This window comes from Lissotriton helveticus, chromosome 7 (genome assembly GCF_964261635.1).
Source record: "Lissotriton helveticus chromosome 7, aLisHel1.1, whole genome shotgun sequence".
In the NCBI taxonomy this organism is placed as follows: Eukaryota; Metazoa; Chordata; class Amphibia; order Caudata; family Salamandridae; genus Lissotriton; species Lissotriton helveticus.
The window spans coordinates 1,333,653,766-1,333,680,456 of record NC_136068.1 but is presented as its reverse complement, the minus strand read 5'-3'; positions in this window follow the sequence as shown (position 1 = coordinate 1,333,680,456).

Below are 26,691 nucleotides of genomic sequence, written 5' to 3'. Positions count from 1 at the left end.
ACTCCACACACACCGCCAGCCAAGCAGCACTCCGTGCACAGACAGCAAAGTAGCACTCCACGCACACCACCAGCCAAGCGCCACTCCACACACACCGCCAGCCAAGCAGCACTCCGTGCACAGACAGCAAAGTAGCACTCCACGCACACTAACAGCCAAGCGCCACTCCACACACACCGCCAGCCAAGCACCACTCCGTGCACAGACAGCAAATTAGCACTCCATGCACACCACCTGCCAGGCGCCACTCCACAAGCACCACCAGCCAAGCACCACTCACCGCCAGCCAAGCACCATCCAGCCAAGCGCCACTCCACACACACCGCCAGCCAAGCAGCACTCCGTGCACAGACAGCAAAGTAGCACTCCACGCACACCACCAGCCAAGCGCCACTCCACACACACCGCCAGCCAAGCAGCACTCCGTGCACAGACAGCAAAGTAGCACTCCACGCACACCACCAGCCAAGCGCCACTCCACACACACCGCCAGCCAAGCAGCACTCCGTGCACAGACAGCAAAGTAGCACTCCACGCACACTAACAGCCAAGCGCCACTCCACACACACCGCCAGCCAAGCACCACTCCGTGCACTGACAGCAAAGTAGCACTCCACGCACACCACCTGCCAAGCGCCACTCCACAAGCACCACCAGCCAAGCACCACTCACCGCCAGCCAAGCACCATCCAGCCAAGCGCCACTCCACACACACCGCCAGCCAAGCGCCACTCCACACACACCGCCAGCCAAGCAGCACTCCGTGCACAGACAGCAAAGTAGCACTCCACGCACACCACCAGCCAAGCGCCACTCCACACACACCGCCAGCCAAGCAGCACTCCGTGCACAGACAGCAAAGTAGCACTCCACGCACACCACCAGCCAAGCGCCACTCCACACACACCACCAGCCAAGCAGCACTCCGTGCACAGACAGCAAAGTAGCACTCCACGCACACCACCAGCCAAGCGCCACTCCACACACACCACCAGCCAAGCAGCACTCCGTGCACAGACAGCAAAGTAGCACTCCACGCACACCACCAGCCAAGCGCCACTCCACACACACCGCCAGCCAAGCACCACTCCGTGCACAGACAGCCAAGTACCACTCTACACACACCACCAGCCAAGCGCCACTCCACACACACCGCCAGCCAAGCACCACTCCGTGCATAGATAGCCAAGTACCCCTCCACGCACACCGCCAGCCAAACACCACTCAGCGCACACCGACAGCCAAGTACCACTCCACACACACCGCCAGCCAAGCACCGCTCCACGCACACCATCCAGCCAAGTACCACTCCCCACACACACCACCAGCAAACATGCCCAAGGGGTCGCTTCCTAAAAACTTTGTGTTAGTGGGCATTTTCCGCCCCCCCTGGGGGCAAAACGGCAAAAAAAACAGGCCGATTTGCCCCCAGGGTGGACAGAAAAACAAAAACACAATCATGTCCACCTGGAAGCGACCCTTACCCAAGGGGTCGCTTCCCAAAACAAACACATTGCCCCAACAAAAATCCCTGGTTCTAGTGGGTAATTTCTGCCCCCCCTGGGGGCAAAACGGCCGAAAAACGGGCCGATTTCCCCCCAGGGGGGGCAGAAAAACGAAAACATACTCAGACCCCACCTGGAAGCGACCCTTGCCCAAGGGGTCGCTTCCTAAAAACTAAAATTACATCCCTGGTGTCTAGTGGGCATTTTCTGTCCCCCCTGGGGGCAAAACGACAAAAAAAAAGGGCCGATTTGCCCCCAGGGGGGACAGAAAAACGTAAACAAAATCAATGGCCGCCATCTTTGTAAAAATCTATATCCCTGGTGCTAGTGGGGAATTTCTGCCCCCCCTGGGGGCAAAACGGCCGAAAAAACGGGCCGATTTCCCCCCAGGGGGGGCAGAAAAACGAAAACATATTGCCAGCCAGCCTGGAAGCGACCCTTGCCCAAGGGGTCACTTCCTAAAAACTAAAAGTATATCCCTGGTGTCTAGTGGGGGCATTTCCGCCGCACAATCGCGACGCTGTGCGCGATCGTGAGGCAGAAATGCCCTGCAAAGAGACATCAGGGGAAAGGAAAATCTCTTTCCTCTCCCCTGATGCCTCTTCGCTGCCCCCAAACCCCCGCCAGCCTCGAGAAACCTACCTTCTTTCCCAGCGCGCAGGAAGCAAATGGCTTCCCGAGCGCTGGGAATCCCTGATGATGTCAGCGCGCGCTGTGCGCGCTGACGTCATCAGGGATTACCATGGGGGGGGGCGGGGGCGGCAGCGGAAGCTCTTCCACTGCCGCCCCCAGCAAAACAACGACGATCAGAGAGCCTCGGGGGGAGCGCCAGCGCTTCCCCCGAGGGTGGGGCTGATGACGAGCTGGCCTTGTCATCCGCGCAGGACAGGTAAGCGCGATGACGAGCCCAGCTCGTCATTAGCCCCGAAGGGGTTAAGCGTGTCCAATGCATTTCGGGCATTAGCGATATGCCCTTCATCAGGGAATTGACACTAGAAACAATAATGTAAGTGCACATTAGTATGAGTGTTGGCTATATACATAAACATAACATGATATACAATTGTAAGACATAGTGATCATATCACAATTGTGACTCAAACTGGGTAAATGAAAAGGTGAAAAGACTTTCAACACTGTCTTTGAGAGGGATCGTTCCGAGTGTTTGCATGCAAAGGGGAAAGTGAAGGGTCGGCGTGTCACTTACATGCCTGTTGACAAAGGTTGTTGTGAAATCTAAAAAAAGGGAGGAGGGTAAAATATTGTTAACGGCTGTTAGCTAGAGAGCTCCGTAGCGCTCCGTAGCGCGCTTGGGGTTTGCTAAGGGGATGGAAACTAACCTGTAGGTGATCGGCGGTATGCGAAGGTCCGGTACTTGTCTCCGTGGAACGCCGGCAAAAATGTTTGTTTGCCGCGTTTAATAAATTCAAAAGAGGAGTGTCATGTGATTGGTCACGTGTGTGAGAGCGTGGTAAAAAGACTATGGATGTCGGCAATTGCGGGGCGGAGGTCTAAGTGGTTTGGGTGTGCGGTATACTATAGAATTCGGAGTGGGTCTCAGAACAATGAGAATGCGAGGCATGGAAGAGGGATAAAAAATGGGCTGGCATTATGTTGGAGCCTAAAAATAAAAAATGTGGATTGATGTTGTGAAAAAGTCTAATGTGAGATCGAACTCGGGTCTCGGGGGTTGGAAAACACAGTGTTCTATCCTTGTAGCTAAAGGGGGATGTGGCTGAAAGATGCTAAAAAACGGTGTCAATGTTAATGGTGATGGGAACGTACACAATGGCAACAAGGTAGGTGTTCAGAGCAATGATATCACAGATAACAAGAAAATTCAATTCTTTCATTGAGACCTATTGGTTTCTGGGTCGATAATTTATGGATCCAATAGTTCTCTCTTCTGAGAAGAAATTTGTTATTGTCTCTTCCTTCTAGTTTCGACACAGTCTCAAGAACGATGAACTTGATTTGAGAGACATTGTGTTGAAGTTCAACAAAGTGTGATGATAAGGCTGACTTTAAATTTTTGAGTCGGATGTTAGACTTGTGTTCCGTAAGGCGCACTTTGATTCGTCGTTCGGTTTTACCGATATACATCTTCCCACAAGGGCACTTGATTCCATATATCAAATTACTGGTATCGCAAGTGGCGTTCACCTTGAGCTTAATAGAGTTGCCATATCTCGGATGTTGAATGATGTTTCCTCTAATGATGTTGTTGCAATTACCGCAATTTAGGCAAGGTTTAGTTCCATTATATATAGTACTTTCTTTGGGTTTGTGTTGCAAGATTTCTCCTAGGTTTTTAGCCCTGGTGAAGGCAAATATTGGTGGTTGGCTAAATGAATTTCCAAAGTCTGGTTCAATATTGAGGATTGCCCAATGTTTCATTATGATCTGTTTGAATTTCTTGCTGGTTGTAGAATATTTAGAAACCACTACTGTCCGTGACTGTTCAGTCTTTGCGGTAGGTGTTAAAAGTTTGGCTCTATCCATATTGACAATCCTGGTTCTGGTTTCTTCTACTAAGGGTTTTGGGTAACCTCTGTTAGTGATTGAAGCCATGGAAGCAGCACTCCTGAACACGGACCTAGACCAAGATCTTCAGCTGTTCCTCATGGAAATTATGTTAATTTAAAGTCAGCCTTATCATCACACTTTGTTGAACTTCAACACAATGTCTCTCAAATCAAGTTCATCGTTCTTGAGACTGTGTCGAAACTAGAAGGAAGAGACAATAACAAATTTCTTCTCAGAAGAGAGAACTATTGGATCCATAAATTATCGACCCAGAAACCAATAGGTCTCAATGAAAGAATTGAATTTTCTTGTTATCTGTGATATCATTGCTCTGAACACCTACCTTGTTGCCATTGTGTACGTTCCCATCACCATTAACATTGACACCGTTTTTTAGCATCTTTCAGCCACATCCCCCTTTAGCTACAAGGATAGAACACTGTGTTTTCCAACCCCCGAGACCCGAGTTCGATCTCACATTAGACTTTTTCACAACATCAATCCACATTTTTTATTTTTAGGCTCCAACATAATGCCAGCCCATTTTTTATCCCTCTTCCATGCCTCGCATTCTCATTGTTCTGAGACCCACTCCGAATTCTATAGTATACCGCACACCCAAACCACTTAGACCTCCGCCCCGCAATTGCCGACATCCATAGTCTTTTTACCACGCTCTCACACACGTGACCAATCACATGACACTCCTCTTTTGAATTTATTAAACGCGGCAAACAAACATTTTTGCCGGCGTTCCACGGAGACAAGTACCGGACCTTCGCATACCGCCGATCACCTACAGGTTAGTTTCCATCCCCTTAGCAAACCCCAAGCGCGCTACGGAGCGCTACGGAGCTCTCTAGCTAACAGCCGTTAACAATATTTTACCCTCCTCCCTTTTTTTAGATTTCACAACAACCTTTGTCAACAGGCATGTAAGTGACACGCCGACCCTTCACTTTCCCCTTTGCATGCAAACACTCGGAACGATCCCTCTCAAAGACAGTGTTGAAAGTCTTTTCACCTTTTCATTTACCCAGTTTGAGTCACAATTGTGATATGATCACTATGTCTTACAATTGTATATCATGTTATGTTTATGTATATAGCCAACACTCATACTAATGTGCGCTTACATTATTGTTTCTAGTGTCAATTCCCTGATGAAGGGCATATCGCTAATGCCCGAAATGCATTGGACACGCTTAAAAGACAGTGCTTGATTTATACTGTTGAAAATGATTTTGAAGAAATCTGAACTAATTCTTTAACACAATGAACTTTATCATGAAATAAATAACGAACCACAATGAACATTGAATGAAAGTCGTTTTCTTGACCCAAGGAATGACAACCAGTTGTGTGCCAGCGAAGGGATGAGACTAGAGATCCTCTAGTCTCACGTTCTTAAGTATCTTGTTTGACGTCGTTGGGCCCTCGACGCCTCCTTGCTGAGCACCACAAAACAACCATAAAATACCTTCCAAACCAATTCTAATCTTGACCAAAAACATTGCTGTGCATCCATCCTACAACAGTATCAATTATATTTAACAATTATAGTGCTGAAAATGTGTGATTCCTATTCTTACTCAAATTTTGGTAGAAACAAAAGCTTTTTTTAGTATTAAATGTTTTTATTGACCAAAAAGAAGAGAGCAGAAGAAAGGACCGCTGTCCATTTCGCCTACAACCCAACGGGCCGGGATGGAAAGGACAGTGCACATACAGTTCGCAATTCAGGGGGAACCATTGTTAAACACAGTAAGCCGCCTACAACCCAGCACGGGCCGGCCGCATCATAAGCAAGATGAAAACGCAAGAAGTCCCCACAGATGTGTCACCGCACTAGCTCCACTGGGGCAGGCACAGGCCAATCACCCCAACCAAACCCATTGGAGCAATCCTACAGCTCCCCCGGAACAGAACTTCTGCCGTACAACCCCCCAGCCAGCCTAGGCTAAATATGCAACCCTGCCAGTTGGAGTGAACTAAGAAAAGGAACCCCACGAACTAACCCCCTCCCCACCCAGAACCCAACAAACCCCCCCACCCGCGCCCTTAGCCCTTGCCCTCCCCGCCCCCACTTCCCCCTTCCCCCATGGTCCATGGTCATCGCCTACTCCCACCTGTTGTCCTTACCCATTCTTTGGAACCTCACCCGCCCCCCCGCCCCACGTGCGTCAGTCTCAGTAACCGGAAATATTTAGGACAAGTCACCTCTATGAACTCAGACCCCAGCAAGGACAAGAAGAGCTGCCACAATTCTGCATATTTAGCTCCCTCTCCTGCCCTAGATAATGAGAGCTTTTCCATTCCAAGTATCATCCAAAGGCGATGAAGCCAGCCCTGGTAGGTGGAAATCTGCACAGAAAGCCAATGCGCCAGTATGTTCTGCATCGCGGACCCTAACGTGATAGCAATCAGGCGACCCCTTCGAGACCTCAACGGGTAGGTCAGTGCATTAGGGAGCCCCAGGTGGACATAGGAGGGAAAGCGCGGGATCTCCGTGTCAAAGTGGGCGTCTACATCCGCTAGAATCTGGCTCCAGTACTCCTGGAGGAACTTACACTCCCAGAGTATGTGAACTAGTGTGCCAACCTGACCGCAGCCGCGCCAACATAGAGGATCGTTGGATCGGTCCATCTCGTACAGGCGCTCAGGGGTGTAGTACTAGGAAGTCACTACCTTCGTGAGGGTGTCAGTAAGTCCCATGTAGTATGCCGAATGTCACGCCCTATAGTATATCCCCTCCCATTCCTTGTGTGTAAGTGACCTCCCCAGCTCCCGCTCCCATCGCGCCCTGCCTGAGTTATAGGTGTATGTGTGTTTATGCATGAGCATTTTATAGAGTTCCGAGATCAGCTGTTTATCTGTATTGCGAATAATCAACCAGCATTCAAATGGTGTCAACTGTCTATCCGCCGAGGATCGCACACTATCATTGAGAGACCAGTGCCTCACCTGCAGATATCGGAGTCTTTCCGATTCCGGTAGTCCGAACTCCTGACGGAACTGCAGAAAGGGGATGACGCCCTCCGGGCCGTACATATGGTAGAGAGCTCGGCAGCCGAAGGCCCGTTCATCCATTCCTGGCTGGAAGTCTGGGTTCCCCACATTGGGGGTAAGGGGCGACGGTAGAGTAGTGAGGTCCTGACTAACCCCTACTCGGTCCCAGATCTCCATTGCTACCCGTGTAATAAAGGAAGCATAGAGATTAGGGGGCCTGTGTTCCCTACGCATAAAGGGAATCTCCTGCAGGGTTCTCCCCATGACGGCTTAGTCTTGGAACAACCAATGCTTCCCGGACTCCTACCTACTCCACTCCACCAGGAAGCTCAGTTGTGCCGCTTGAAAATACTCAGCCGGATCCGTGCGGAAGAGGTATAAGATTTGAGGGAGGACTGTCATCTTGACGGCCGCAACCCTACCCAGCCAGGACAGCGGATGATATTTCCACTGTCCCAACTCGCGCCTTCTTTTCTGTCGCAATTGGGAATAGTTGATGTCTACTGAGGTCGCGAGGGAAGGGGGCAGCTGTATCCCGAGGTACGGCACCGCCTCTGAGGCCCACTGAATGGGAAACGCCTCTTGCAGGCAGGCACGAGTGGGTGGCTCCAGCGACAAGTCGAGGGCCACCGATTTGGTCATGTTAACCTTGAAGCCCGAGACCAGGGCAAATTTTGCTAGGTCTTCAAAGCACGCCGGGAGGGAGTCCTTAGGGTTGGAAAGCGATATCAGTACATCATCGGCATACAGGCTTATGGTATGGACATCGCCCCCAAACTTGATCCCCCGCACATTCAAATCCAATCATAGTAGCTGTGCAAGAAGTTCCATATAGAGGGCGAACAGCAGGGGGGACAATGGGCATCCCTGTCTCATACCCCGTTCGATCACAAATCGAGGCAACGTACATCCATTAACCCGGACCATGGCCGAGGGGCACTTGTAGCAGTTCATCACCCGGGTCCGAAATTTCGGGCCCACACCCGCCTTCTACAGAACCCTCTCCAAGTAGGGCCAGTGGACCCTATCGAATGCCTTCTCGGCATCGATGGCCAGCATCATATATTTGCCCTCCGTACGAGCGGCCTTTTCGAGGAGGTGGAAGGCCCTTTTGGTATTATCAAAGGTCTAGCGTTCCGGGATGAACCCGGTCTGGTCCGGTTCAACCAGCCCCCCCATGTATGGGCCCAAACGTGAGGCCAGGATCCCGGTATAAAGCTTAAGATCCACGTTTAGGAAAGAGATAGGTCTGTATGCTCCGCACTCGGTATGGCCCTTGCCCGGTTTGGGTATCACGGCGATAGAAGCCTCTAGCAAGTCTCCCATTATCGCCCCCACTTCCGAAAAGGAGGTGAAGAGGCGAGCAAGCAGCGGGGCAACCTGGGCACAGAATGTCTTGTAATAACTCGCCGGGAAGCCATTCGGCCCCTGGGCTTTAGCTACCTTGAGGTGAGAGATGGCAGAGATAACCTCCTCCGGTTGAATGTCTCTCTCTAGACACTCCATATGGTTCCGCGATAGTGCTGGCAGGGGAACAGAAGCCAGGAAATCTGCTTCTGCCGTGGGCGCCGGGGGATCGGCAGAGTATAACTCTGCATAAAAGGAGCTAAAGGAACTAGCTATAGCATGATCTTCAGTCACCCGAGTGCCATCTCCCCTGCATATCTCCCAAACCTCCCGCCGCTGTGTAACTTCTCGTAGTTTATGCGCCAGTAGGCGCCCGCATCTATCCCCTCCTTTATAGTATGCATGACGTAACCGCAAGGCCGCGAATTCCGCCGGGTCTAAATCTAAAGCCGCTAGTTGCTGGCGCGCCGCTTTCGGCTGTCTCCAGATCTTCGGGGCCCGTGTCCTCCTATGTATTTGTTCCAACTCCCTGGTCTGTTGTGTGAGCTCATCTCTTTTAGCCCGACGCTCCACATTCTCCGCCGTCGAGATGGAGATGAACTCCCCCATAAGAACTGCCTTCAAAGCGGCCCACTGCGTAGCCAGCGTAGTTTCAGCATTGCTGTTATGGGAAAGGTAGTCCGCTATTGCGTGCTAAATTTTAGAGACCACCTCCTTCCTGTACAGCAATGACTCCCGTAACCGCCAAACCCTGCCTGAGCGATGCTCTGCGGGCAAAGAGAGGACCGCCGTAACCGGCACGAGGTCGGAAAGAGAGGCAGCACCTATGTCAACACTTGGGACGTGTGTCCGAGTGGGTGTAGAGACATGCAGGTAGTCTAAACGCGCATATGTTTTATGTGCAGAAGAAAAGTACGTGTAGTCCCTCTCCCCTGGATGGAACACGTGCCACAAATCAAGCGGGTCAAACCCTCTGGCGTGAAAGCCCCCACCTGCGAGGTGCGCTGACAAGACCTATCTAGTACGTTGTCGAAGACTACATTCAAATCTCTACCCAGCAGTATGTAGCGGTCAGTCGTGTCTGTGATTTCGGTGAGTGCCCTGTGCAGAAACTTTTCTTGACCCTCATTGGGTCCATATACTGTGCCAACCGTGAAAGTAGTGTCCCCCATTGCAAACCTATACACCAACAGCCTCCCCTTAATTTCAGCTGCTTTACATAACACCTTGCCCCTGAACGTTTGGGCCTCCAAAATTGCCACCCCTGCCTTTTTAGTGGGGCACGAGGAGTAAAATTGAAAGGGGAACTTACAGGACTGAAGCCGCTGACAATCCTTAGTGAGGAGATGTGTCTCCTGGAGGAGGCAAATGTCCGCTTGGGACTGCTCTAAGCAAAGCAGGATGGCTTTACGTTTGACTGGGCTATTCAGTCCCCTTACATTAAGTGTGAGCACTACCAAATCAGCTGTCAGCATCTAACCGGTGTAACCATGTACCAGCCATCGTAGCGACCCAGAAGACCCTTGCCACAGCATTCCCGATCCCCACCATCCCCACAAGCACCAAATCACGGGACCAAACACAATCCCACACAATGGGTGAACCATGGACCATACCTCCCCCCCCCGCCCGACCCTCAACCCCCCTCCCGAAATTCACACACAAGTAGTCCTTCATCCAAAGACGAAAGGAAGAAAGTAGCACGGGGTAGTCCAACGAGTCTATCCGGGAGCTCCCTCCCGCCGACGGCCTAGCAGCCAGAACAGGTAATCAGGGCCACCAGCCCCCTCACCCCGTAGGATCCGCACCGCCATCTATGGCGACAGCCTCCACCGCTGCCCGTTGGCCCGCTACAATCTCTGTCGCCGGGGGTTTACTTTCCTCACCTGCCGCCGCCTCCGTTGCTGCGCCATTGGAGCTTGAGCTCGTCCGTCTCTGCCGTAGCCCTCTGGCCCTCCTCTTCCTCCTCGGGTGGCTCAATTCCCAGCAACCGGCAGGCCTCCGAGACCGACCGCAGCTGGTACTGTTTGTTCTCCATCTTGAAGATCAGTTTGAAAGGGTGTCCCCAACTGTAGGGAATGTTCTTCTGTTGCAAATGAGACGTGACAGGCTTGAAGAGGCGACGTTTGTGCAGCGTAAGCGCCGCCAGATCAACAGCGGCAACGTTCCCTGAAACGAAAGTGGGTGCATCTGCCTCGCCCTCTGCAGAATGTCCTCCTTGGTATGGTAGTCTTGGACGCAGACCAGGATGTCCGGGGGGGGCACCGGCGATGCCCTCAGGGGGCCCGCCCAACGGGCCCTGTCAAGATGGAGTTCTGAGTCCAGCGGGCACCCCAGCACGTCATTAAAAAGCTCCCTAGCATATCGAAACAGGTCCCTGGTGGCCTCGAACATTGCGACATTCCGAATGCGTATGTTATGTCTTCTGGAGCGATTCTCTAGATCCTCCATATGCAACTGGAGGTCCACCTGCTGATCATGGAGGCGGATGATTTCCTGCTGCAGGGGCCGCAAGCTCAGTGTCTTTGTTATCACTCTTGTTCTCCAGGTCCGCCACTCGCTCACCTATCCCGTCCACCTCTCGCCGCACCTCCTTGATTTCGCTAGCAAAGTCAGCTTTTAAGGTTTGGATGTCTTCCCTCAAGGTTGTGAAGAGGTACTCCAAAAACGCCTTTGTAATGGGCTCCGAGCCACCCTCTGCCTCCGGCCCCATCCTCCCCGAGACCGATGTCGCAGTGTCCTTGGTCTGGGCGGCCTGCGTCTTCGCAAAGAGTTCCTTCACTGTCTTGGCCCCACGGCCTCTGGTAGTGGACATCCCCCGCAGCGATTATCGGCGCTGACCCTCGGCAGTCCAATCTGCTCACCACGATGGCCAGACACGGACAGCCTCTGTACCCCAGGCAAGGGACCCTCACCTTCTGTCTGCGCGGTTCGGTCGGGTCTTCAGCGGCGCCTCTAGTTTGATCCCACGTAATCTGGAGTGGCCTCTTCCCGTCCACCCTTGCCACCAAGCCGACCACAGCCCTCTAGTGAGAGGCCCCCTTCTTCTCACTGTGCTGCAGGCAACTTTCTGCTCGCCGCCGCTGGGTCCCGCAGGTGGCCTTGGCTCACCGCGGACGTGGTTGCACGCTTCCCCGACTCGGGCCGATAGTCCAGTGTTGCCCTTCTCGCCTCCACACAGCCTCCAGGCTCGGCCCTCGCACTCCTGGTCTTGCCTCAGCTGGTCGTCCGGCTCCCCCTCTGCTAGAGCGCGGAGACCAGGATCCGCCCTATAGGCCGGGCAGCAGTGTGGCATCTCATAGGCGCCTCCAAAATGGTGTTGAGGCCCTCACCTGGATGGCCCGGTCACAGCCCCCCGCCTCCTCCACCAGCTCGTCATCCTCCCCGCGACACGGGAAGCTCCTGCACACCTGAGAGACACCTCGCCTCCAGACACCCAACCGCCAGGCACGCAGATCGCTGCTCCGCCGGGTAGCCTCAGGTGCCAGCGACGCATCAGCCGGTCGCCATTCGGCCACTACTGCTCAGCCGCTCAGCTCCGCTCCTCACCAGGCATCTTGTCGCTGACCTCCTCCTCCGTTCCTCCGCCGCCCTCCAGAGACCAGTGCGCCTCCGTGGCAGCGTCCTTCGAAAACTCAAGCCTTCCGCGGCAATCAGGACCGTCTGCCGACCTCTCCGGTCCACTGGGGTCCCCCGCCAAGCGCCCGCTTCGCCGTGCCTCACCGGGCCCCGTCTTCAGCCCCGTGGGGGATGGGTGCATCGGCGGTCGCACGCTAAGCCCCTCTTGGCTGTTGCGACAGGACCGGTGACCGCCCACCTCCGGGCTTCTGGAGTCTACCACCTGGTGTCCTCACCCACGAGCAGCTCCGGGCCTTGGTCTTGGCCCTGTGGGGGAAGGGCGCACCGCCGGTCGCGAGCCCAGCCCGGCCCGTCCTTCGGGGTGCAAATCTCCTGGCCGGCTCTTCCGTCCCGATCTGCTATTCCCACAGTCCAGGCAGTCTGTAGTATCCTGAGTTGTATATTTATGTTCCTGCATTTCAATGCATCTAGCTGCTCAGCCAGTGTGTGTGTTCCAGGTAAGAATGTTGGTGTGATTGACATGTATGGAATGCTTGGGTGCTTGGTTTGAGAGTTGGCAGTTAAAGATGGGCTGAGCAGCTAGGAGGCTGCTCCTGGTGGGGCTACTTGTTCCAGAGTTATACTTCCTGCTATCCTACCAATGGCTGAATAAACCTACTACATATCCTTACTACATCTGCCTCGGCTACATCATTACATGTATGTATGGACTAACATACTACATTATTCTTGGCGACGATCTGGAGGAGACTTTCCTGCGCTAAAATGCCATCAAGAAAGAGTTGGGAGTATCCAGTTATGCTAGAGGAACAAGCATCATCAAAAGTAAGAAAGTAATCTTGATTACCATGTTAAGAAGCCCCACCAGTGCCGTACACACCAGGCAGCCCTAGTCCAGTCGTGCTGTCATGTCATCAAGTAACAAGGTCTCTGCGTCGAAAATCATCTCTGAAGCTGCCTATGTGACGCAGAGGATACAACATCTCTTTTAATGTCTAAAAGCAACATCCTATTTCTAATGCCTTTGGAAGCTAAAAGTGCCAACACGTAACCTGTCTGTGAAACCAAGGTATTTGGTGGCTGTCTGCGTTTTGGGACAAGTGCGTGGTAAATGACTCTCTTTTACACAGGATGTTGGATGTGTTACCATTTTTGTGTGCGTGTTCTCATCAGTACTAGCGCTGTACATGGAAGAGATTTTCTTGTGACTGCCTACTTAATTTGTCAACGGCCTCTGTGACAGTTGTCACGGTTGTTCTTTATTCTTAACCAGGATCATCTTTGCCTAATTGGGAGGAGGCCGACATGGCGAGTTAAGTTTTTCGTGATCTAAAAGTCGTTTTCGTGTGTTTTTGCAAAGCTTCTCAATTTGACAGTTAGACTTTGTTTTAAAATTTAAAAATGGCTTGTGTAACTTACCTTGAATGCAGTGCCGCGCGGAGCCTCGCATCAACCTTCTGTGATGTCTTCTTCCTTCATGGTTGGCGTGGCTGCACTTGTACGTATGGCAGCAGGAGCGTGCCGTGAGCCACTCTGCGGGCGTCTCCTGAGCGTGCCGCCATCTTGGGATTTGCACGAACAGGCATTTTGTGTGACTCTTATGCTCCGTGGTGTTCTGCCAGTCACTTTCCACTCAATAAAGTTTTCTCTCCAGTATCGGAATGTCTCCGCTTCGCTTGGCACATCGTTTGGGCACATCGTTTGGGCAAAGTATTCTTTTTTCAGGAAAAGGGACACCGGACTCTCTTCAGCTTCAACGTCTGGGAAGTATGCCTCTTCTTTCCCTGTTATTGAACAGTGCCGAAGTTCTTCGTGGTGAGTTTCCTTTGTTGTCATGTTGCCCCGACACGTTCTCAAATTCGGTGGGCATGATGTCTGCTGCCCAGCACTCTGACTTGCTGCAAAGTTTTTGGGAATGTACCTTGGCGTAGTTTTTCTTCAGGATTGTCATCGAAACATTTTCAAGGGCCTGTTTTCATCCCGGTGACAGGCACACCTATGTCAAATGTGTTTTAATTCTGAAAAGTGTTCATCATTGAAAAAGTGAATTTTTAAATGACCTGTCATTTACGCTTCTGTCACATTTTTAGTTTAAGGGTTCTCACACCCTCATGTTTGCATAACTGTGTTTTTGGAACATGGTTTTAGGGTTTACCTCACTATTACAGTTATGGTACATTAGCCTACTCTACCTTGGTTTAGGGCTCTAACACCCTTAGGTTCGTGTTTAAGTTTGGAAAATGAGTCCTCTTACTCATATCTACACTACAGTTTTGTTAAGGGTTCTCTCACCCTCATCGTTTAGGGTTCTCTCACCCTCATTTCTGTGCTTAAGTTTGGTACATGAGTTCTCTTACTCATGTTTGTCCAAAAGTTTTGTTTATGGGTTCTCTCACCCTCATTTGTGCATCATTGTATCCCTGTTTTTTGGGATGGGTTTGGGTTGTAGTCCCATTTCCCCTCATGTTTTTTTTACCATTAGTTAACCCTCATGTCTGGGTTATAAGATCGAAGTCTTTTCTTAGGACTTTATACCTTCTCTGCCTCTGTTGGACATTTGCGTGCATGGTCGTGTCCAGTGTGTAAGTCGCCCTGTGCATCACATTTTCAGTGTTGTGTGTAAGTCGCCATGTGCTTCACGTTTTCTTTTGCGTGTAGTCATTATTTGGCTTACTATGTCATGTGTGTAAGCTGGTTGTGCTTCACTTTTTCTATGTGTTGGTTTGACACATTATGCTGCACCTGTTCGTGCCGCGTGTGTTTTTGGGTATGTCCTTTTAACACATTTTTACTGTTCCTCCCATGAGGAGTGGAATTTTGCCACATTGTGCTCTACCATCTTGTGCCGCGTGTGTTCTTAGGTCTGTCCTTTGTAACACCTTCGTTTATGGGTAAACCCCATATTTTCAGGGTTCCTCACATGAGGAGTGTAATTTTGCCACATTGTGCTGCACCATCCAGTGCTGCCTGTGTTCTTAGGCTTGTCCTTTGTACACCTTCGTTCTGGGTTTAGCCTTTGTTTTCTGAGTTCCTCATTTGAGGAGTGGCTTTTGTCTGCCACAGTCTACCTTTGTGGAGATCTTTTCTTCATTCTAGGTCTTACTCATTTGCTTTGTGAGTACATTTTCTTTTTATCTTCTTTTTCAATATTAAAGGAGGAGGATAGTGTCAGTGCTTGTGTTTACTGTCTCTTTCTTCCTTCTTTATCTTGTTTGTCTGTTTTCCCTCTCGTGGTGTGGTTTCCTCCTCATCCCTGGGTTTGCGGATTATTATCATCAATTGTAATTTCATTGTCTATAGTTTTCCTCTTCGCAGATAGTTTCTTCTTTCTTTTCTTTTCGTAAGGGAGAGGATAATGTAGTATCCTGAGTTGTATATTTATGTTCCTGCATTTCAATGCATCTAGCTGCTCAGCCAGTGTGTGTGTTCCAGGTAAGAATGTTGGTGTGATTGACATGTATGGAATGCTTGGGTGCTTGGTTTGAGAGTTGGCAGTTAAAGATGGGCTGAGCAGCTAGGAGGCTGCTCCTGGTGGGGCTACTTGTTCCAGAGTTATACTTCCTGCTATCCTACCAATGGCTGAATAAACCTACTACATATCCTTACTACATCTGCCTCGGCTACATCATTACATGTATGTATGGACTAACATACTACATCATTCCCCAGACCCGAGCCAGCAGGCCCGGGAACGCCAGAACAGGTGCTAAAGAATGGTGGTCGGTGGGAGCAGTGAGACCACACGTCTGCTCACGCCGCCATCTTGGCCACGTCCCCCAAAAAGCTTTTTTTAAATGACATATTTGTACACTGCAAATATTATTGAGAAATATTTTCATGGTCAAAGGAAATTTGGTGCAAGCATTCACATTATTAATGGACACACACCAAAAATTTTTACTTTTTAAAATAATGTTTAAAGTGTTAATACAGGTGTGTTTTTTTAACCTAATAAGTGATAACAATAAACTTATATACATTTACACCTTAAAAAATTGTATAATACATTTTTATATATTTTTATACAGGATATGCACTAGACAAGGGTAAATGTGACATTAATAAATAGCTTAGATGTTTTGAGTTTAGAATTAACATTGATTTTACATTTATTGAAAAACAAACATTTTCCCTTGTCTACATTAAAATATATATATATATATATATATATATATATATTACCTACTGGCGGTCGCCAGTAGGTATATATAGTTAGGATTTTTTCTCTATGGGATTTTTGAAAATTCTATGTCTAATAACTTTGGCGTTTGTGGACGGAATTGGCTGAAATTTTCAGGAAAATGGCACATTTTGTTTCTGAGCAGCCCTTGAAAATTTGGGGGGGGTTCGTCAAGGGGGGGCCGAGAAAAAAGGGGGGTCCCAAAACGTGTTTTTAACATTGAGTTTTCCATAGGGCGGTTGGCCTCACTTTTAGCCCGAACGGCTGAATGGATTTGCACAAAACTTGGCAAAATTGTAGGGACTGGTAGCCCGATGTGCCTTTTGTAGGTCTCAATATATGTGCTTCAGTGGATTTTGAGAAATTAACGTTCAAAAAAAGATATATATCTGTAACAGCGGACCGGGCAGCGCTCCAGTTCGCGTACTTTTCGCGCAACGGAGCTTTGTGAAGCGAAGCTGATTGGTTCTCCGGCGTCTGTAAACATTCCAAACAGTCCGTAGCGGCCGCCATCTTGTCTCTCGGTAGGATCGAGAGACAAGAGGAGGCCAAAGCGAAGGGGCAAATGACCATAAGGGGGCATAGTAGATCCTCGCTGACCCCCTAGGTTTGATGTGGAGGTTTTAAAAGGGCCCCGCGGGGCAAAAAAAAAAAATAATAATAATAATCGAACGGCTGAATGGATTTGCACGAAACTTGGTAAAATATTAGGGACTGGTAGCCCGATGTGCCTTTGCTAGGTCTCAATATATGTGCTCCAGTGGATTTTGAGAAATTAACGTTCAAAAAAAGATATATATCTGTAACAGCGCTCCGCTTCGCGTAACGGAGGTTTGCGAAGCTGATTGGTTCTCCGGCGTCTGTAAACATTGCACACAGTCCGTAGCGGCCGCCATCTTGTCTCTCGGTAGGATCGAGAGACAAGAGGAGGCCAAAGCGAAGGGGCAAATGACCATAAGGGGGCATAGTAGATCCTCCTTGACCTCTTAGGTTTGATGTGGAGGTTTTAAAAGGGCCCCGCGAGGCAAAAAAAAAAATAATAATAATAATCGAACGGCTGAATGGATTTGCACGAAACTTGGCAAAATTGTAGGGACTGGTAGTCCGATGTGCCTTTGCTAGGTCTCAATATATGTGCTCCAGTGGATTTTGAGAAATTAACGTTCAAAAAAAGATATATATCTGTAACAGCGCTCCGCTTCGCGGAGATAAAATTATATCTGTATTACCTAGCTGTTGCTAACACCAGTTAGCGACGGCTAGTAGGAGATAGCGACCATCTTGGGCCCCACTTTGCATGTGAGTGATATTTATCACTAATGACATGCAAAGTGGGCATGCCAAGATGTTAGCGACTGGAAACAGTCGCTAACATCGCTATCTCCTATTATCAACTTTTGGAAATATTCGCGATAAGCGCGAATATCTCCAAAAGCTAGCACCTGCCCTGAGCAGTTCTAAGGCATGTTATCCAATGGGAGGTGGATAACATGGCTAAGAGCATTAGCTCGGTAATGCATGAATATCGCTGAGTTTTCAGCGATATTAATGCATTGCGGTCGTTTTTTATCGTATTTGCGATAAACCTTGATAATAGCAAGGTTTATCTGCGATAATTTCTGACGATGCTTAGCGGTAAAAAAATCGTTGCTAAGCATCGTTAGGGATAAATATCGCTTAACTTTGGTAATATGCCCCAACGTCTGTTAACGTTCGATTCGAAGGAAATCAGCAAGTGTTGAAAAACATTGTCTGCGCCATCTTGCCTTTTTTCAAATGCCACACTTTTGTCGTGCACGGCAGTCATTTTAGATGCCTTGACCAGACCCACTCTGTGCACGCTGTCGATCCTTAGCATGACTCCCCACCCTCGCAAGCATCTCCCCCAGGCAGTGGTCACCCCCGCTCTCTGTCTTATGCATGGGTAATAAACCACCCCCCATCTGCGCTGCTCTTCCCTGAGAATCACACCCTGTGCCCGCCCGACACCTCCCTTTCGCCCTATTCACTACCGCACCCTCTGACACTCCTTTTCCTCTGTGTCCGATTGTCCAGGCCGGTCCTAGGGTATCAGCTAGCCCTGCAGATGTAGTTTATGGCCCCAGCTGTAAAGAATCACCCCTCTTCAAAGGAGTTATAGTAGATCAAGGCCCACACTCGATGAGATCCGTCACAGCAGACGCGTTCCTATTATCTGAAAACCATCCTGTATTGTGATTGGGGAGGGGACCGAGCCTGAAGCGGAAGATTCCAGGGATGACTCTTTGTACATCAAAGTTTTTACAATTATGTGTCACATTAAAAATATATAGCACTCCAACAAAGTAGTAAGATTATAAAACTTTAATAACTTATAAATATATACAAGAAAACAAAAACAGTAATAACATATAAACATTTTTAGGGAAAAACAACGAAGTAGCGGTCGGCTGTGCGAATAGTCCCAACGCAGCACAACGTCCAGATTTCTGGCGTGGGGCGTCGCGGGGGGTGGGTCATCAGTAGCAAACTGTTGTGCGAATAGTTCCAAGGCAGCAGAACGATGGCACCAAGGTGATGTCCAGTAAGTTGCCGCACTGGTTTTGGTATCCTACAATGCTGCTCCGAATAACGGCGTGGGGCGCCCCGGGGGAGGCGGCGTGAACGGGCCTCTCCAGGTGGAGTGTCATCTGTTGTAGTGGGGCGCCCCTTTACCGTTTCAGTTGCCATTCCGTCCGTTTTTGGTCCACTGTGTCAAAAGCCGCAATTCAGCTGAGTTGCGCCCACTCTTGCGGTGCAGCGAAAGGCGGCTGTCACAGGACTCTCAAAATGGCGGCAGGCTCTTTCCTTTTTGGGCCTGGTCCACTGAAATGGCCCTGGGACACCTTGGAAATCGGACGCTTGTCTGCTAGGTCTTGGACCCCATTCTCGAAAGCGTCCCCTCCGCCTTGAGGATTTATCAAAAGTTTTGGGGGCCCCCGACTCCTGTAGACTTCTGGTGGGGAGCGGTTGCCATGATTGCTCGCGGAATGACCACGACGGAGCTACGAGATGGTGGTGCTCTCATGCTGAAGCCAGCTTCAGTCTGAAACATCCAGAAACAAGGTGGGGCTTTCATCGTTTGGGAAAAAAAAAAAGTTTTCATCCAATGAAAAGTGTTGTTTTTAGGTCATATGATCAAGCCTTCCATCATTAGGAAACCAAAAGTAAAATGAACCAATGAAAAGTTTTATAAACAAGTCACATGACCTGTTATGCGGCATAGGGTATAAAATGCGGAGAAAATACGTTGGCACGTGAGGCGGCGTCAGTAGCGGACCGATGTGCGAATAGGCCGAAGGCAATACAACGCGCCAAGATCCGGATGGCACCGAGGTGGTGTCCAGCAAGTTGCAGCACTGGTGTGGCCATCCTACAATGCTGAAAGTCGGCGTGGGGCGCCCCGTTGGCCTGTGAGTTTGCGTCAGTAGCGGACCGATGTGCGAATAGGCCGAAGGCAGCACAACGCGCCAAGATCCGGATGGCACCGAGGTGGTGTCCAGCAAGTTGCAGCACTGGTGTGGCCATCCTACAATGCTGAAAGTCGGCGTGCGGCGCCCCGTTGGCCTGTGAGTTTGCGTCAGTAGCGGACCGATGTGCGAATAGGCCGAAGGCAGCACAACGCGCCAAGATCCGGATGGCACCGAGGTGGTGTCTAGTAAGTTGCCGCACTGGTGTGGCCATCCTACAATGTTGAAAGTCGGCGTGGGGCGCCCGGTTGGCCTGTGAGATGGCGGCAGTAGCGGACCGATGTGCGAATGGGGCCAAAGGCAGCGCAACAATATTTTCGGAATAGAAGACACCACAAGGCGCTGAGATGCCAAGATCCGGATGGCACCGAGGTGGTGTCTAGCAAGTTGTGGCACTGGTGTGGCCATCCTACAATGGTAAAAGTCGGCGTGGGGCGCCCTGTTGGCCTGTGAGATGGTGTCAGTAGCGGACTGATGTGCGAATGGGGCCAAAGGCAGCGCAACAATATTTTCTGACTGACACCACAAGGCGCTGAGATGCCAAGATCCGGATGGCACCGAGGTGATGTCTAAGTTGCGGACCGATGTGCGAATGGGGTCAAAGGCAGCGCAACAATATTTTCTGTATGGAAGATACCACTAGGCGTTGAGATGCCAAGATCCGGATGGCACCGAGGTGATGTCTAGCAAGTTGCTGTACTGGTGTGGTCATCCTACAATGCTGAAAGTCGGCGTGGGGCACCCCATTAGCCTGTGAGATGGCGTCAGTAGCGGACCGATGTGCGAATAGGCCGAAGGCAGCACAACGCGCCAAGATCCGGATGTCACCGTGGTGGTTTCATAGTTGAGAGGCACTTCATCTGCAGTGGGGTGCCGAGATCCGGATGGCACCGAGGTGATGTCTAGCAAGTTGCTGTACTGGTGTGGTCATCCTACAATGCTGAAAGTCGGCGTGGGGCGCCCCATTAGCCTGTGAGATGGCGTCAGTAGCGGACCGATGTGCGAATGGGGCCAAAGGCAGCGCAACAATATTTTCTGAAGAGAAGACACCAAAAGGCGCTGAGATTCCAAGATCCGGATGGCACCGAGGTGGTGTCTAGCAAGCTATGCAGTTGAGTTGTGTGCGCACTTGCGGCGAATAGGTCGAAGGCAGCATAACAATGTTTTCTGAATAGAAGACACCACAAGGCGTTGAGATTCGGTTACCACCGAGGTGATGTCTAGCAAGTTGCCACACTGGTGTGGCCATCCTACAATACTGCTCCGAATAACGGCGTGGGGTGCCCGAAGGGGGGGGGGGGAGGCGGCGTGAACAGGCCTTCCTAGGTGGAGGCTCGTCTGCTGTAGTGGGGCGCCCCTTTACCGTTTCAGTTGCCATTCAGCTGAGTTTCGGCTGCTCTTGATGCTACAGCGACAGGCGGCTGCAACAGGACTCTCAAAATGGCGGCCTGTTCTTTGGATTTGGGCCTGGTCCACTAAAATGGCCCTGGGACACCTTAGAACTCGGACGCTCGATTTTTTTTTTCCTTTCCTGTACATGCAAAAAAAGGTAAATGCCCGGTACGTTACACGCTTCATCTGCCACGATGAACTCTCCAGAGGAACCGAAAAAAAATAGTTATGGTAACTATACCATGCATCGTCATATGGAGAGGTGGCACCAATTAATTATAGTGCTGCATAAAAGAGAGATTTGGAGGAGAACCCCTGACCTGCTAGTACATTCATCAAAGAAGTGGCACTGACAGCATCAGAGGCAAGGGAAACGGTCCCAAATATTTAGAAGAACTTTGGAAAGATTAAAATGACATGTTTAGATTGTGGCAAATTAATTTCATGTGGACAGATGAGTGTTACTCTAATAAATACAGCATATGAACATCATCATAGTCGATGGTTGGTAGAGACATTTTGACTATATCCTGGACCTGCCCGTCCTCGCCCAAAATGGCGCCGGAATAAATGGGACTCGTAACTCCTTGTTGTGTACTGGTTGCAGAACCTTGAAATCACGAGATACGTATGCAGTTTTGAAGCACATGGCGGGCGGGGACGAGAATTGATTGAATATTTCGACATCCCTATTGATATTAAGTTCTGATGTGTTATTGATTACTGTACTATTGAAAGTTCGAATTAACGTCACCCATGGTACTTGCCCGCAAATGTATATCTAGATAATTTTATTGTAACTGGCCCTGTCGTATTTTAATTATAAAATGTACGTCCACCGATTCCGTAACTGTTAGACACCTTAGTTCTTGCAACCTAATGGCCCGCCCGTTACGTTCCTCTACAGTGTAAATGTGTACTCATCATATACGATTACAGTTTGCTCCGTGGCCGGCCCACGTGGTTATAGGCTCGTATTTGTATAATGAAATTTTCACAATAAAGGTTTTTAAAAGAAAACATGGTAGTAGTATATACATTGGTAAAGTTTTTAATAATAGTCACTGTTTTAGAATCATTAAAAGGCAAGTGAAATAAAGCAGACCAATTACATGAAGGGTAAAAGGTATAATACGAAGGAACGCAGTAAAGATAAATGGTCAAGGGCTGTTGTGTTTTCTATTCCTGCAACATAAAGTGATCGATAAGAATCTCATATGCAGGCGTATCGGCGACTAAGACAGCAGGTCGACCCTCTTTTGCTCAACGGCTCCGTCATGGGACGAAGAAACACTCTTTTTCTCGAAAAAAGAATATATTTTACTTGCAGGACAGTTGTAAATTTTCCGGGAAAGTACATTAGCCTGGAACATTATAACATATATTTAAGAAAAAATAATGTTCGGAAGTAATAAAAAGCGTAATTTTTAGGTCATATGACCAAGCCTTTCATCATTAGAATAAGAAAAGTAAAATGAACCAATGAAAAGTTTTATTAACAAGTCACATGACTTGTTATGCTTACGTTACGCGCTGCGCGCCCCGGATGACTTCCGGATGCGCTAACGCGGCGCGTCATATGACGCATTACGCGACAACGCAGGTCCAGAATATAGTCAAAATGTCTCCACCAACCAGCGGTCGGAACACAACCCCTTTCAGCAGGCTAAATAGTTCTGTTAAATGACAACAGAAGGGACAGGCAACAAGAACCATCAGTCAAAGAGGGGAGGGCTAGTTCTTCTCTACCGGGTTACATTGGGGCGCTACCGGAACTGATCGAATTGGTAGTCTACAGTGTTTCTGGATGTTTCAGACTGAAGCTGGGGTTAGCATGAGAGCAGTACCATTTCGTAGCTCCGTCGTGGCCATTCCGCAACCAATCATGGCAGCCGCTCTTTATCGTTATTTTGGGCGGGGTGGGTGGCGGAGCCGAGCTGTTTTGCAGCCATCATTGTGTGGAGTTCAGTTCATTTCACTAGTTTTGTATTTGTCATGAGGGGTTGTTCCTAATGTTTCTATTTTAGCGAGGTCAAAAAGAGATCCCGTTAGTGGCCTACTGATTTTGCTCGATTCCTTTTCTTTTTTTTTTATACGATTTTTCGTTATCTGCAAAGACTAAACAGAGTATTGCGACTCTGTGTTTGTTTGTAAATAGAGAATGAACCAAAGAGAACCAATTCTAAAACAGTAAATACTTGGATAACAATCAATCAAATGGAGAGAGAAGCAGGCACGACGTATTACAACGGGGGCAAAGGCCTGCGTTAACTACCCTTAACTATGTGCAAAGAGAGAGTACTCCTAATCAATTCAATTCAATTCAAAAGTGCTTTATTCGAGTATTACTCATAAAAGCAAACAAACAAACACATAATAAAAATACAATTAAATTACAGGATCGAATATGACTTAAGCACAGTACATATTAAAAAGACAGTTTAAAATTCATTTCATCCAGTATATATAGACCAAAAGTGCAAAGTTCATATAATAAAAACAGATTAAAACAGATAAGACACCTTCGCATGGGGAACAGAGAGTAGATAATCTAGCAATCACTGTTCAACTAACCAGAGAGTAGTTACCCTACTAGCAATCTCTGCCTAATTACCCACGCCCACCCCAGAAACTTTGCGGTCGCTATTGTAATCCAGTTTAAGGAGGTAGTTTTTATAATGCGTAGAGCTACCATGCTACTTTTAGTACCCAGATTTCTAGACATAGGAGCCAACCAAGCACGTCTGGGAACAGAATATGCATAACAAGAAAACAGAAAGTGACCCAACGTTTCCTTTCCTTCCCCGCAGACTGGGCATATAGCTGGGCATCCATCTCTCCATTTTGCAGTTAAAGAGATGGATGCCCAGCTATATGCCCAGTCTGCGGGGAAGGAAAGGAAACGTTGGGTCACTTTCTGTCACTACTCCTAATAGAAATGAGGGGGGGGCACCATTCAAAGCAGATCAGTGTGCATAAACACGAAAATGTTTTCACTTACCACGTACTTGACATTCGACAGCTTATGATATTTGCTATTAAAAAACCATTGAAATTCACTGAAAAAACCATAGGTTATAGATCATATATAGTTAGGAATTAGCATTTACAAAACCTTGAAAATTCACTGAAAAAACCATAGGTTATAGACCATATATAGTTAGGAATTAGCATTTAAAAAACCTTATTTTACTCACACAAAACCATTGAAATTCCATATATAGTTAGTTGCACTAACTATATATCGCGCACCCGCAATCCACTGCTGATGATGTCACATATTACATCATTCATGACATGGTCAGTGACATCACTGATGACATCACTGATGACATCTCAAATGACATCACTGATGACATCACTGATGACATCTCATTTGACATCAATGACCACATCACTGATGATATCATTCATGTGACAATACAATGCATCTCCTCATATTTTTATATAACCTCTGTTTCACCCAGTGTTAAATACAGAGTATAATTTTTCAAACCATTGACACACCAATACTAGTTACTACATATGTACTCACTGATTCCTACGTTTACACACACATTCACTCATTCACCCATACAATCATTCATACATACAATCACTCATCTTTACAACACTATCATATGCACTCATACACCTATACAGACACTCACACTCTGCCACTCATCCATGGAGTTACTCACACACCTAGTCAGTCCTGTAAAGAATCAATCACACTTCCATTTTCTTGTCTATACAGTTAAACATAGAGCACCTTATATTTTCAAACATATACTAACACATACTTACCTTGTTATACAATCATTGATATAAGTACACATTGATCTGCACAGAGTCACACACCTCCCAGCCAGCCACACACACACTCAGTCTCCCATACAAATACTTGGACAATCAATCAATAACCCATATAGTTACTCATATAGCTATTGATCAACACATGCAACAGTTTACAGAACAACAGACATAATGATGCACAAATTAAGACAGTTTAGTCACTAAACCATGCACTCAGTGAGACACATTTAATCACTCACTCATACAGTCAGTCATGCACCTACTAAATCCTTCGTCCAGACACTTATACATCCACTCATTCTTCAATATGTAAGACATATTTAAACTTTACAGAAACATAAAATCACTGGATGTTGTTATCAGTGATGTCATCAGTGATGTCATTTGAGATGTCATCAGTGATGTCATCAGTGATGTCACTGACCATGTCATGAATGATGTAATATGTGACATCATCAGCAGTGGATTGCGGGTGCGCGATATATAGTTAGTGCAACTAACTATATATGGAATTTCAATGGTTTTGTGTGAGTAAAATAAGGTTTTTTTAAATGCTAATTCCTAACTATATATGGTCTATAACCTATGGTTTTTTCAGTGAATATATATATATATATATATATATATATATATATATATATATATATATATATATATATATATATATATATATATATATATTTTCCCACTATGTCTAATGCATATGTATTTCATTTGATAGTTTATGATATAAAATTAAACACACCTGTATGGACACATTGATTTTCTCTTTAATGTCTATTTTTTATTACATGTACATTATTATGAAGGCACCTTGCACCAAATTTAACATTAAAGTAGAAATATACAGGTGAATATTTTTTACACTTTGTAAATAACAATATTACACACACATATGCATGGGGGCCTGGCCTTGACAGCCACAAAGATGGCTGCATCTTTGTGAGGACCATCAGGATTCAAGCAAACCGGGCCGAAGAAGGCTGTGATGCCAGAAACCGGTCCCCGGGAGCTTGTTTCCTTCCCAGTATAAGAATTGGCTTGGTAGTTTGGTTTGCCCTGTTCCCATCATGCACTGGGACAGGAACAGACTAATTTGCATATAGCCAGGTTCTGAGCTGGGATGGTGCAGTGAGCTAAAAAACGGTGATGGATTAAAACCATGATCTCTTGACTTGGTAAGAGTATTCTGCATCATTCAGAAACTCTGTCCATCACCACCCCCTTTTCCAAAATGTGCATCTTTGTGAGGCTCAGGTGGCGTTGGCCCTTCATCACCATTTAATTGCTGCCATCATCTCCTTATGCAGTGAATGCTGCACTTGACTGTGGCATGGAGGCCTGGGGCCATTGTGAGCTGTGATTTTGAACACCAGCTGTTCCTGACCACCGAGGGATAGTGTGGACCAGGACCGCCTAGGAGGCCCCGCTGTGACAGGCTGACCTCACCCGGATTTTCAGGGGTCATGTCTCCTCTTCGTGACTGTCCTGCTCCAAGCTGGCTGACTGAGGGTGCTGGGGACCATTGAGGGTGCTGGCCCCCCTTCGAGGGCTTGCTTGCCTAGGGGTGGGTGATCTGCCCATTGCAGTCCGCCTCTAACTTGGACGCCTTGTCTGCCTAGTCAACCTTGAGGGCTGCAGCTGCACCCCATATAGACCCCTCCATGCCAGGACTCACCGCAGAGCAAGCCTGTCTGGATTGCGGGGGCTGTATGGACTGTGTCCTTTGACGCTCGATGGCTGTGACAAAAAATGGGCCTATGGTGCAGGCCTCGCTTGGAGTGGTGGACTGGTGCTGTGAGTGACCCTGCAGCCTACTGGGAGCCTATTTATCCCCCGTTGGGCCATGGGATCCCCTCCACCATCAGAG